The 12,617-nt window shown below is 36.5% G+C and overlaps 1 protein-coding gene across 1 annotated transcript in view; it reads left to right on the plus strand.

Moving 5' to 3' along the window:
* The window catches only part of LOC127422212 (uncharacterized), a 48,257-nt gene that overhangs the window by 12,128 nt on the left and 23,512 nt on the right, over positions 1-12,617 (plus strand). The gene's annotated exons all lie outside the window — the stretch shown is intronic.

Consider the following 12,617-nt stretch of genomic DNA (forward strand, 5'->3'; position numbering starts at 1 on the left):
CAGTTCATCAAGTAATTAATTGACTGACTGGGTGCTAATTTTCAGTATGATTGCCATGCTGTTCATTTATTGAGGACTTTGTTTGCAATTTGCAACAAAAAGACAACAACAACAACAACAAAAAACTGTTTTAGAATTAAAGTTGGGACATTGCATCAAGTAAGGTTTATTTACAGTAACTTACTATTATAAAACTCTGAAAAGTTCTATACATAAATACAACTTACTGTGTAGTAATATGACTATGCTGTTGCTGTAATATTGTATTTTGGATGTTAGATTTAAAAACAAATTTATGATTTGAATAAAAAATAAAAATAATGTAAAATCAAATTATTATGGGTGATTTTCAAGCTAGATTCTTTTATGGTTATGACCCATCTGCCACACTGTGTTTATGATCACTAGTACCACCGCTTATATTTTTGAAGCTTCCAGCATCAGACAATGCTCTGATTATCAAAAAATGTTATAAGAGCGTTTTACCAATATTCAGTTTAATTTGGAATTTTTATATCACCTAAAATATTGCCCAAAGTTTTCGGAAAATCAGATAATGTGAAAGTTGACTGGAAAAGACTCCAGACTGTTGCAGATCACATACTTTCATGTGTTGACAGAAAGCTCCTGACCTTTCAAATAAGGCAGACATGCCAGTGTATAGTGGTCCATTGGAACAGCTGCTAATAAGGTATCTATATACATATATATATCTATGTGCAGCCAAACAAAAAGTTAACTCAGCAGAAAGAAATCAACATTTCTCGGAGTACATTGAGAAAAGCACATACACTTTCAACTATACCCATGAATACACACCAATGTAAAATATCAATGGTCCTTCACCTTCGCGTATATACGCTCATACATTGAGGTAATCCTGGAGTTTTATGTACAGTTGTGCTCAAAAGTTTGCATACCCTTGGAGAACTGGTAATATATGTACCATTTTTAAAGAAAACATGAGTGAGCAGGCAAAACGCATTTCTTTTATTTCTTATGGGATTCATATTCAACTGTAGGTTATAACAGAATGGCACAATCATAAAACAAAACATGGCAACAGAGAAAAAAAATGAAATTTTTAATTAATTATATTTATTTATCACACATTATACATTTGCACATATACAGTGAAATTCTTTTTTTCACATATCCCAGTTAAGCTGGGGTCAGAGTGCAGGGTCAGCCATGACATGGTGCCCCTGGAGCAGATTGGGTCAAGGGCCTTGCTCAAGGGCCCAACAGTGGCATCTTAGCAGTACAGAGGCTGGAACCCCTGACCTTCTGATCAGTAACCCAGAGCCTTAACCGCTGAGCCACCACTGCCCTCTGGGGGAATGAAGTCTGCATACCTTTAGTTCTTAATACTGTGTATCGCCACCTTTAGCATCAATGACAGCATGCAGTCTTTTGTAATATTTGTCTATGAGTCCCCAAATTCTTGCAGGTAGTATAGCTGCCCATTCGTCTTGGCAAAATGCCTCCAGGTCATGCAAAGTCTTTGGTCGTCTTGCATGAACCACCCGTTTGAGATCTCCCCAGAGTGACTCGATGATATTAAGGTCAGGAGACTATGATGGCCACTCCAGAACCTTCACCTTTTTCTGCTGTAACCACTGGAGGGTCAACTTGGCCTTGTGCTTAGGGTCATTGTTGTGCTGGAAAGTCCAAGAGTGTCCCATGCGCAGCTTTCGTGCAGAAGAATGCAAATTGTTTGCCAGTATTTTCTGATAACATGCTGCATTCATCTTGCCATCAATTTTCACAAGATTCCCCGTGCCTTCAGAGCTCACACACCCCCAAAACATCAGAAAGCCACCACCATGCTTCACAGTGGGGATGTTATTCTTTTCACTATAGGCCTTGTTGACCCCTCTCCAAACATAGCGCTTATGGTTGTGACCATAAAGCTCTATTTTGGTATCGTCACTCCAACTTACAGTGTGCCAGAAGCTGTGAGGCGTGTCAAGGTGTTGTCGGGCATAATGTAACCAGACTTTTTTGTGGCATTGCCATAGTAAAGGCTTCTTTCTGGCAACTTGACCATGCAGCTCATTTTTGTTCAAGTATCGTCGTATTGTGCTCCTTGAAACAACCACACCGTCTTTTTCCTGAGCAGCCAGTATTCCTCCTGAGGTTACCTGTGGGTTTTTCTTTGTATCCCGAACAATTCTTCTGGCAGTTGTGGCTGAAATCTTTCTTGGTCTACCTGACCTTGGCTTGGTATCAAAAGATCCCTGAATTTTCCACTTCTTAATAAGTGATGGAACAGTACTAACTGGCATTTTCAAGGCTTTGGATATCTTTTTATATATCCTTTTCCATCTTTATAAAGTTCTATTACCTTGTTACGCAGGTCTTTTGACAGTTCTTATCCCCATGGCTCAGTATCTAGCCTGCTCAGTGCATCCATGTGAGAGCTAACAAACTCATTGACTATTTATACGCAGACACTAATTGCAATTTAAAAAGCCACAGGTGTGGGAAATTAACCTTAATTGCCATTTAAACCTGTGTGTGTCACCTTGTTTGTCTGTAACAAGGCCAATCATTCGAGGGTATGTCAACTTTTGATCAGGGCCATTTGGGTGATTTCTGTTATCATTATGATTTAAAAAGGAGCCAAACAACTATGTGATAATAAATGTCTTCATATGATCACTATCCTTAAATAAAAGACAGTTTTTTTGCATGATCAGTCACATTTTCAAAATCAATGCCAAAATTTCACAATTTCTGCCAGGGTATGCAAACTTTTGAGCACAACTGTAAGAGGGAAACCCCACTATTGCAGTGCAGTTCCGCTGCAGGTCATGATAGAAAGTTACGAAAACAAACACAGAAACAACTCTGCAATATCTGGAAATAAAGCATAGGAAAGGAGATTAAAATAGCAAAGTCTAACTCGGATACCATGTGTGTTATTTACACAAGCTTCGAGGAAATATTACATTGCTGTGGAGAAAGCTGCTTTCTGATCGAGCCGCATGTATATGGGAGCAAAGAATATGCCGCTTATACAGTGCATGTAAACAGGTGTTATGGATCAATTGCAGATTGTGTTAACTAGGGATGTGCGTGTGCACGTGAATAATTTTACTTGCCTTTTCAGCACATTCATTTAATGTGAATTGCCAAGGAGCAAAGAAAAGACGTTTTGCACATTATAATTATTTTTTTTTTTTTTTGGTATCATGAAAACCATTTTAACATGGTTTCACAGGGTAACATGGTTGCCTGTGTTAACGTGGGACATTGGTTTGAATGGGAACTGGAGATTACGCTTGTTGGAGCAGTAAATTGCAAGTGGAATTCTTTTATTTTAATGCAACATTAAAGCATCATAGGCTGATATGTGTCAATAATAGGCCTTTACTCTTAAATTACTTCTTTATTAAAAATAACAGCTTGATCAAGTTAAAAAAAAAAAAAAGGTTGTTCCCTTTTTGATTGAAAGGCTTATTGGTCTAATGTTCGATAACCATACAAGCCAACATGTGGTCAAATCCCCTGTGAGCATCTGCATTTTGATTGAAATTGTTATAATAGCATCCTTTACTTTTCTGTGCATGAAAATGATGTATGTTTATGACTACCCATGACACTGCCAAAAGGTGATCTTTCAGAACAGTACATTTTCTTTTGTGGAGAGTACAAAGGCCAAATGGGTGAAAATAAATGATAGTCTGAAAAAGCATGAGAAAGTTATTCAGAAACATAATGAATTTGTTGTTTGGCAAAATCTTAAGATTTTCAATCTTAAATCATTTGAAATATCTTTAAAAGCCTCTTAACTATGGACAACATAGTTACTTTTTTTTTTTCTTAGTAATTAGAAAATTCAATAGATTATACTATATACACAATAGATTATATTTATTTATTTAAAACAATAAGATACATTGTGTGTGTGTGTGTGTGTGTGTGTGTGTTTTACAAAATCGTTTTCATTAGACCTGTTAAAAAAATACATCATTAACTGAAGCAAAGCTACAAATGCATCCTGTTTGACCTGGATTTAAACCCAGGTCACAATGTGTACTGCCAGTAGGACTAATGATGCGTTCCATTGAAGTCAGATGTGAGATATCCCTACTTGAAGGTATTCCATTGTCAGATGCTCGGAAGATGACGTTTAAGGAAACAAAACTGTAATAATCCCATTAGCTTAGCATGGGTTTGACCGTCAGAGGAGATATCTCCTAGCAACCCAATTGATAAACAATCTTTTAATATTTAAACAATATTTAATTAAAGGTGCTGTAAGCGATTTTGTTTTCATGCAAAGGTATGCAAAAAATTGTCCTACTCCCTGAGAGATATTCCTGAAATAAGTTTTGTAAGATATTTCACCTGTCTCTGTGACAGCTCTAGACTCTGTAAACAGCAAACAAAAATCTAATCCAACGGCTCAGTCTCGTGGAAGTAGAACGGCTAAAATCACTTACAGCACCTTTAATAAAAGTGAATGTTTATCACTTACTTTGTATATCTCCCTGGGTGCCGACATGTTTGTGTGACATCATGTAGTGTACCTACATCTTGGCAAAATTGGAGTTGAAAATTTCTGCATGAGTTTCCCAGTTGGAATTCTGACTTCAAGTGGTGTTCCATTGCACTTTTCCTAGTAGGAAGTTGGGAAATCTGACATTTCTGAGTTAAATGGCATGCAGCATTACACTAGACCATCTTCCCAGGATTAATTAATTTATCACTATGTTAATTTTTATTCAAATCATTATTCATCATAAAGAAATAAAAGCCACTGAAAGTATATTATTGACACATTTCAGCCTATGATGCTGTAATGTTGCAAATAAAATAATTCCACTTGTGATTGACGGCTCTGACAAGTGTAATAGCCAGTTCCCATTCAAACCAATGTCCCAACGTTTTATGGCGGTTGGCAAACCAGCTTTTGGTGCATATTCCGCCACCTACTGGGATGGAGTGTGGAGCATTGATGTAGAGGGAAAACTACATAAAAAAATAATAATAATAAATACATTAAAAAAAGGGAACCAACAAACTACATGTACATCTTAAATCCTGATCATTAACTCTGTGTCTTTGAGATATTTAAATAAAATGTTGAACACTCTTACAGTTGTATCTTTGTTTAACAAATTCTGCAGTGAAAGCTGATTAACTCCTATATCTCTAAGTGCTTCTATAAGTTGTAGTCTTTCATTGTCATAACCTTTATTAAAAAGGTTGACTGTTTCTGACACAACATCTGGATACATGTTTTCCAAACATATGTTAGTTCTGAGATATGATCATTTTAATTAATTATAATTTTATTTATCACACATTATACATTTGCACATATACAGTGAAATTCTTTTTTTTCACAGTACTGGGGCTTGAACCCCTGACCTTCTGATCAGTAACCCAGAGCCTTAACCACTGAGCCACCACTACCCCTTATAGTATACTGTCTTACCGCTGAGCAACCACTGCCCCTGATATTATACTGTCTTCCCTTCTATTCCCAAAACTTCTCCTCTCACTCCCAACTATTCTCTGAATATTATATAGATGTCGTCCTTTATTCTCACTGTCCCATTTTCTTTGCCACATATCCTTTACAGCTCCTTTAATTAGCCCTTTTATTTCCAATTTACTGATTGGAACATTCAACTCTATGTCTGAGTGTTTTAATGCTTGTTTTGCTATTTGATCCACCACTTCATTTCCTTCTACCCTTATATGAGCAGGTACCCATACAAATGAGATAACTGTTCTTGTTTGATGTATTCTGAACAAACTTTGTAAAATATCTGATAAAATGTCTTGCCTAGTTGATGATTTTCCACTCTTTAGACTTAATATTGCTGCAAAAGAGTCAGAACATATGACCACTTCAGGTATTTTGATCTTTTCCACCCACCAAAGAGCCAGTAATATTGCAAGCATTTCTGTTGTATAGACTGATATATGATTAGATGTTCTTTTTGCTATTTTGTTCCTAAACCTTGGTGTATACACTGCTGATGCTATATGTCCTGTTTCAGGATCTTTAGATGCATCTGTATATAGCTGAATTACTGATACATATTTTTGATCCAAATATTTATGTAATATTGTTTCTTTAGGTTCTTGTCTGTTTTTATCATTTATACTCACTAGAAGTTAAGTCAACTACAGGCATTGGGAATAGCCATGGGGGTGTTGCTGGCAATACTACAGAAGGGCAAACATCACAGTTACTTATTCCAATTTGATGAGCCTCTTTATTTGCTTTCCATCCAAAACTATTCAGATTTATATATTCATGTTCCCAGCAATTTTCTAATTCTTTTTTAACTGGATGTACTTCTGAATGCCCTTTCACAGTTGCCCAGTATACCAATTTCAGTTTTAACCTACGAAACTCCAACGGCATCTTACCCATTTCAACCTGTAGAGCTGATACAGGTGATGTTTTAAATGCTCCACAGCATATTCTTAATGCTTGATTTTGTATTATATTTACTTTATCAAGCAGAGATGCTGAGGCTGTTCCATAAATCATACTCCCATAATCTACTGTAGACCTTATGAGTGCACAGTATATTCTTTTCAGAGACTGCCGGTCAGCACCCCAGACTATACCTGCCAAACACCTCAAAACATTCCTTTCCTCTCTTACCTTTATCTATTATCTTTTTGATGCGTGTTATTTTTGAATCCATCCAAATACCTAAAAATCTGATTACAGACTCTTGTTTCAGTTCTTGATCAACTTTAATTTGATAGGTGTGGTTTTCCTCTTTTTTTTGAAAAACACATTACTTTAGTTTTTTCCACTGATAATCGAAATCCCCAATTATTGGCCAACATTTCTACTTCTTTAATAGCATTCTGCATGCTTTCTTCTACATACGACACATTTCTACCCCTCTTCCATAAAGCACCATCGTCTGCATGTAACGATTTTTCAATCCCAGGCCCAACACTGTTAAAAATATAATTTATCATAATGTTGAACAATATAGGGCTACAAACACTACCTTGGGGGGGGGTACCATTTTCAATTGCATATATCTTTGAGTATGATGTATTCACCCTTACTTGAATGGTTCTATCAATTAAAAAATCCTTAATCCAATTATACATTTTTCCATTAATATTCATATTACCCAGTTTGATTAAAAGTCCTTCCTTCCACATCATATCATATGCTTTTTCCACATCTAAAAACACTCCAATTAATACATCTTTATTGACCTGAGCCTCTTATATCAGATTCTAAACTTAAAATTACATCCGTTGTGCTTCTTCCTTTTCTAAAACCACTCTGATGTTGACATAAAAGACCTTTTGATTCCAGGACATAAGTCAGTCTAACCATTACCATTCTTTCCATTAATTTACAAAGGTTAGACATTAACGCAATTGGTCTATAACTTGTCACTTGTGAATGATCTTTCCCTGGCTTTACAATTGGAATAATTATGCCATGTTTCCAAGAGGAGGGAAGCTTTCCTAACTTCCACACTCTATTAAAAAGATGTAATAAAATATTCTTTGACTTATCTGATAGATATCTAATCATTCCATTGCATATTTCATCTTTGCCAGGAGAAGTTTCTCTCACCCCTACAAGTGCCTGATTTAATTCATACATGGTAAAAGCTTCATCCACTATGCTTTCATCTACATCTCTTTGCTCTAAAATATTTTGATTTTCTCTCATTTTGTTTTCTCTAGATAACCAAATTTCTAATGATATATTCCTGTTACTGTGGACCTTGACAATTTTCAGCCAACACTTCTGCTTTTTCAGAATTTTATATAACTTTTTTTCCTTCACTAATTAGAACAGGTATCTCTGTACTGGGTTGGATCCCTCCCATCTTTCTTATCATTCCCCATATTTCATTAATGTCTGTCTCTTTTCCAATTTCATCAAAAAAATTCCTCCAATGATTCTTTTTTGCCATCTGAACTGTTTTCCTAACAATTGCTTGTGCTCTTTTATATTCAAAAAAATCATCAAAATGATTTCCTCACTTTCTTAAGTGCTCTATTCCTTTTTTTGATAATTTCATTGCACTCTTCTGTCCACCACGGTACAGTCTTCTTTCTCCTTTTCCCTCTACTTCTCCCAATTACTTAAGTTGCTGTTTTGTAAATAACATCACTTATGCACTTATTCAATTCATCAACATCTTCTACTGAAATGTCTATTGCTAACATTCTTGACTCACTTATTTCTTGGACGTTTTCCCAATCAGCAGATTTAAGTTTCCATCTAGGATTTTCTTCTATTTCAACTTTTTTTAGATCTATTCCAATTTTACTGCTTATGGGGAAATGGTCGCTCCCTACTGTGCTCTCTTCCATAACATTCCATACACAGTTCCTTGCCAAACTTTGAGACGCAAGCGTCAAATCAATTGCTGAATTACGTCCCTGTGCAACATCCACCCTTGTATACCTTCCATCAATTAAGCATATTCATTCTTTCCATTCTAACATTTCTTCTACCGCATTTCCATTCTGATCAGTATATGTGCTTCCCCATAGTGTACTGTGAGCATTAAAATCCCCACAGCATATCGTTTTATGATCTCCTATTCCCCCAACATTCATTAAAGTTTCTCTACTTAATCTTTCGCATGGATTATAAAAATTAATTACTCTTATACTCTGTGATTCATCCCATACTTCAACCACCAGTGACTCATACTCATTTATCTGCACTGTTCTAAACCCTATTCCTTGTTGTACAAATGTAGCAACTCCACCACCATTACCAACACCCCTATCTCTTCGTACTGCTGTATATCCTTGTATCACAAAGATTAAATTCGTTTTAAGCCATGTTTCCTGTATACATATAATTTGTGGTTTACTTTCAAAATTGTCAACAAATGTCTTAAACTCCTGCCCATTAGCAACTAGACTTCTTGCATTCCACTGTAATATTGTAAAAACCATTACAATCCACCACATGCTGTTTGAGAGTTTGTATTCTGCATCTTGATTTTCTCGTATATTTGTTCCACAGTCACTTCTTCTACCTCCAGATGCTTTTCTGCTGCCCTAATTATGATTTTAATATTTTCTGTTCTGCTTTCTGTTTGTGCAGAGCAATTTATTACCTCTGCCATAAAGGCAATGAATGACACTTTGTCTACTAGCATCGTATTTGCATTCACCTTGCTACAACTGTGACTTTCTTTTGTTCTAGTTATAACATCTTGCGTAGGCCTATGTTCTTTTGGATCTACCTTCTTATCACTCTTTGTTGCTTCTGTGTATGTCAACCCTTCCAAAAACTTGATGTTTTGAATTTTCACTGCTTCTTTCCTTACATGACATCCACCATAGCCAGCACTGTGTTCACCTCTGCAATTACAACATTTGGGTTTCACATCCTGTCCACTTTTTCCATATTCATGTTCTCCACTGCACCTTCCACAACGCTGCTTCCCCTTACAAACAGTTGCCACATGTCCGTACTTTTGACACTTATAGCATCTAAGCGGAGGGGGAACATATGGTCTAACAGCATAGCTTATGAACCCAAGAAATACTCTTTCTGGTAGCTTTTCTTCCTCAAACTGCATCATTATAGAAAGGCTATCCAGCCTTTCTTTTTCTTTGATATATTTCAGTAGTTTGACATCTACCACTGTTGCCCCTGTTAAACTTCTCTTGATTGTGTCTTCTGAGACATCAGTTGGAACCCCTGTAATGACTCCCTTCATCCATTTATTTTCTTCCAACAGTGTACACAAAATCTTTTTGTCCTTCTAATGTCTTTAAACCTAGTACCTGTCTTTGTTGTCTACTATCCTTACAAAAAAGTAGCAACTTTCCGTTCCGTAACATTTTCGCATTTTCAATTTTCCTGATCGCTTCAAGTGCTTTAGTTATTTTCAATGGGTTCAATTCATTTGTATTATCTGACATGAATTTTATCAGTACCTTATACTCTTCCTTCTTCCTTTTGTCCTGCTGTTTTTCCCTTTCACTATCCGATCCAGAAAGTTGACTCCAAATTTTTTTCCTTTTCCAATTGTCCAATTTCCATTTTTACCTCCTCTTTCTCCACCACAACATTCATCCTCTATTTCCAGTTCACTTCCTGATCCTACATCACTTCCCTCCATCTCTGCTCCAGTCAAACCCCAGTGTTGCCAACCCGACTCCTTCCGGAACCTTGTCATGATCCTGCCATTTTGGTCTTGTTTTATTCTTGATTTGGCAGGATTGTGACAGTTTCCTCCACCAATCTCTCAGGTTGTCCACATGTTTCCCACAGGTGTTGCTCAGCAGTGCAATCAGCATTGTCTTATTAGCACTGCTTGTGATTATGGGCAGCACCTGTTATCAGTCCTTCCTTCCCTTCTTATATTCTCTCCTTTGTCTTGTCTTCCTTGTCAGATTGTTGTGTTTTATTTCCAGTCTAGTCGTGTTGTCATTTCCAGTTACCCCCAGTTGGTTTGTTCTCAGTTTAATTGTTGTCTTGCCTTGTCAGAGTTTAGTTTGTATTTTGTTGGTTTTGTTTTAATAAAACACCTTTCATTGCCATCGTGCATCTTGGGTCCTTCCTCAAAATCTGCGACAACGTTAATATGGGCAAACATGTAAAGCCATTAAAATCGCTCTAAAACTGTGTCAAATTTATTAGAACTGACATTGATGAACAACCAGAAAGCAGACCAATGTCCCACGTTAACATTGGTAATCATTTAAGCCGTTAAAATCACTCTTAAACTGTGTCAAATTCATTAGAAAAGACACTGATGAAACAACTCTTTTTAATAATGATACCAGCATTTTTTACAGTGTGCAAATAGTCTTGAATGAATCTGCTGAAAAGGCAAGTAAAATTATTCACATGCACATGCTCATCCCCAGTTAACACAGTCCCCAGACGATCCATAACACCGGAATGCTGCTTTCTCGCAATACGCCATTTTCTCACAATAAGCCGCTTTCTGGTGTCCATGTAATCGTAGTCACTGTCAAGGTAATGTTTGGATGGAATACTTTAAGGAAAAGTGCACCCAAAAATGAAAATTCATCAGTCATGTTGTTCTAAACCCATATGCCTTTCTTTGAATGTTGATCTTTTCCATAATCAGAAGCATATAGTGACCAGGGGCTGTCAAGCTCCATAAAAGTAATACATACAACTTGTGCACAATTATCAAAGTCTTTTTAAGCCATGTGCCAGCTTTTGTATTTGCATTTGTGTAAACTTGGCCAACAAACTGGCAGCAAAATCAGGTTAAATGTGAATGACTCCCAACAACATCTTGCATGTCTCATATCCGATTCCGATGTCCTAAGTTTGAAAATGTGAAAGCGGGACATTTGAGAGCTATTGGGGATGGGAAGATTTTCAGTGAATAATGACTTTAATTTGATCTCAGAGCCATCTGTCCATTTTCCCTTAAGTACCCTGCTGAAAAAACTGCATAAACCAAACCAAGCTGGTTTGCTGATCTTAGCTGGCCCAGCTGGTCTTCAGCTGGTCAGCCAGCTGGTCTCAGCCTGATCAGCTGACAAGTGCCCAAAACCCCTCTAAACCCTGCAAACCAGACCAGCTTGACCAGCTTTGGTTGGTTTAAAAGAAAATTCTGGGTCAATACAAGTTTATCTTAATCGACAGCATTTGCGGCATAATGTGATTACCTCAATGATGGAATGGAAGTGAATGGAGCCAATCCATAAATGTTAAAATACTCACCGTTTCAAAAGTGAAGCTACAAGATGTAAGCATTATGTGTGATGATGAATTTAGTGTGGAAAAAAAAATACTTACTAACCTTTTCAGTGTAAAGTTATAACCAATTTTACAACTTCGTTGCCATGTTGACCTAATGCTGTAAAATCTTAAACCCAAAATGACAGTAAAAACAACAATTTAAACAACATTACAGCTCAAATAATTGCCTGAACAAGTTAATAGAATATTTGATGTAAATGCTTTTATAAAATTATAAGCTTCACATCTCTGCCTTTAATCCTACAAAAATGTTACCAGTTCACTTCTATTGTAAGTCCCTTACTGTAACCTTCAGTGAGACAAAATAAATTTTTTAAGCAATCTTATGTCACAAGTGCTGTTGATTAAGCTTAACTTGTATTGAACCTGGAATATTCCTTTAAAGGTATAGTTCACCCAGAAATGAAAATTATCTCATTTACTCACCCTCATGCCATCCCAGATGTGTATGACTTTCTTTCTTCTGCTGAACCCTAGTCACTGTCTGCCTTCATTGTATTGACTAGAGTAGTATCAACATTCTTCAAAATATCTCCTTTCTGTTACAAAGAAGAAATTAAGTCATATGGATTTGGAAAGACTTGAGGGTGAGTAAATGATGAAAGAATTTTAATGGGTGAACTATCATTTTAAGTAGTTTCTTTAGCAGGGTGTGTATAGATGATGACTCCAAATGGTCACTGTTTACTTGCTGCCTGTTTAATTAACTGTTTGAAGTACTGTAATCCCAAAGCCCATGTTTTGATGACTGAATGTGGGTCGTACTCGTTGTTGGCTCTTTGTCACTCCACAACTCATCCAAGGGTCAAGATCTCCATTACTGGAAGAAGAATATGGTACATACAGTATACCTTAAGGTGCCATAGTACCACCAAACATAATA

This window comes from Myxocyprinus asiaticus, chromosome 31, assembly GCF_019703515.2.
Source record: "Myxocyprinus asiaticus isolate MX2 ecotype Aquarium Trade chromosome 31, UBuf_Myxa_2, whole genome shotgun sequence".
NCBI classification, from domain to species: Eukaryota; Metazoa; Chordata; class Actinopteri; order Cypriniformes; family Catostomidae; genus Myxocyprinus; species Myxocyprinus asiaticus.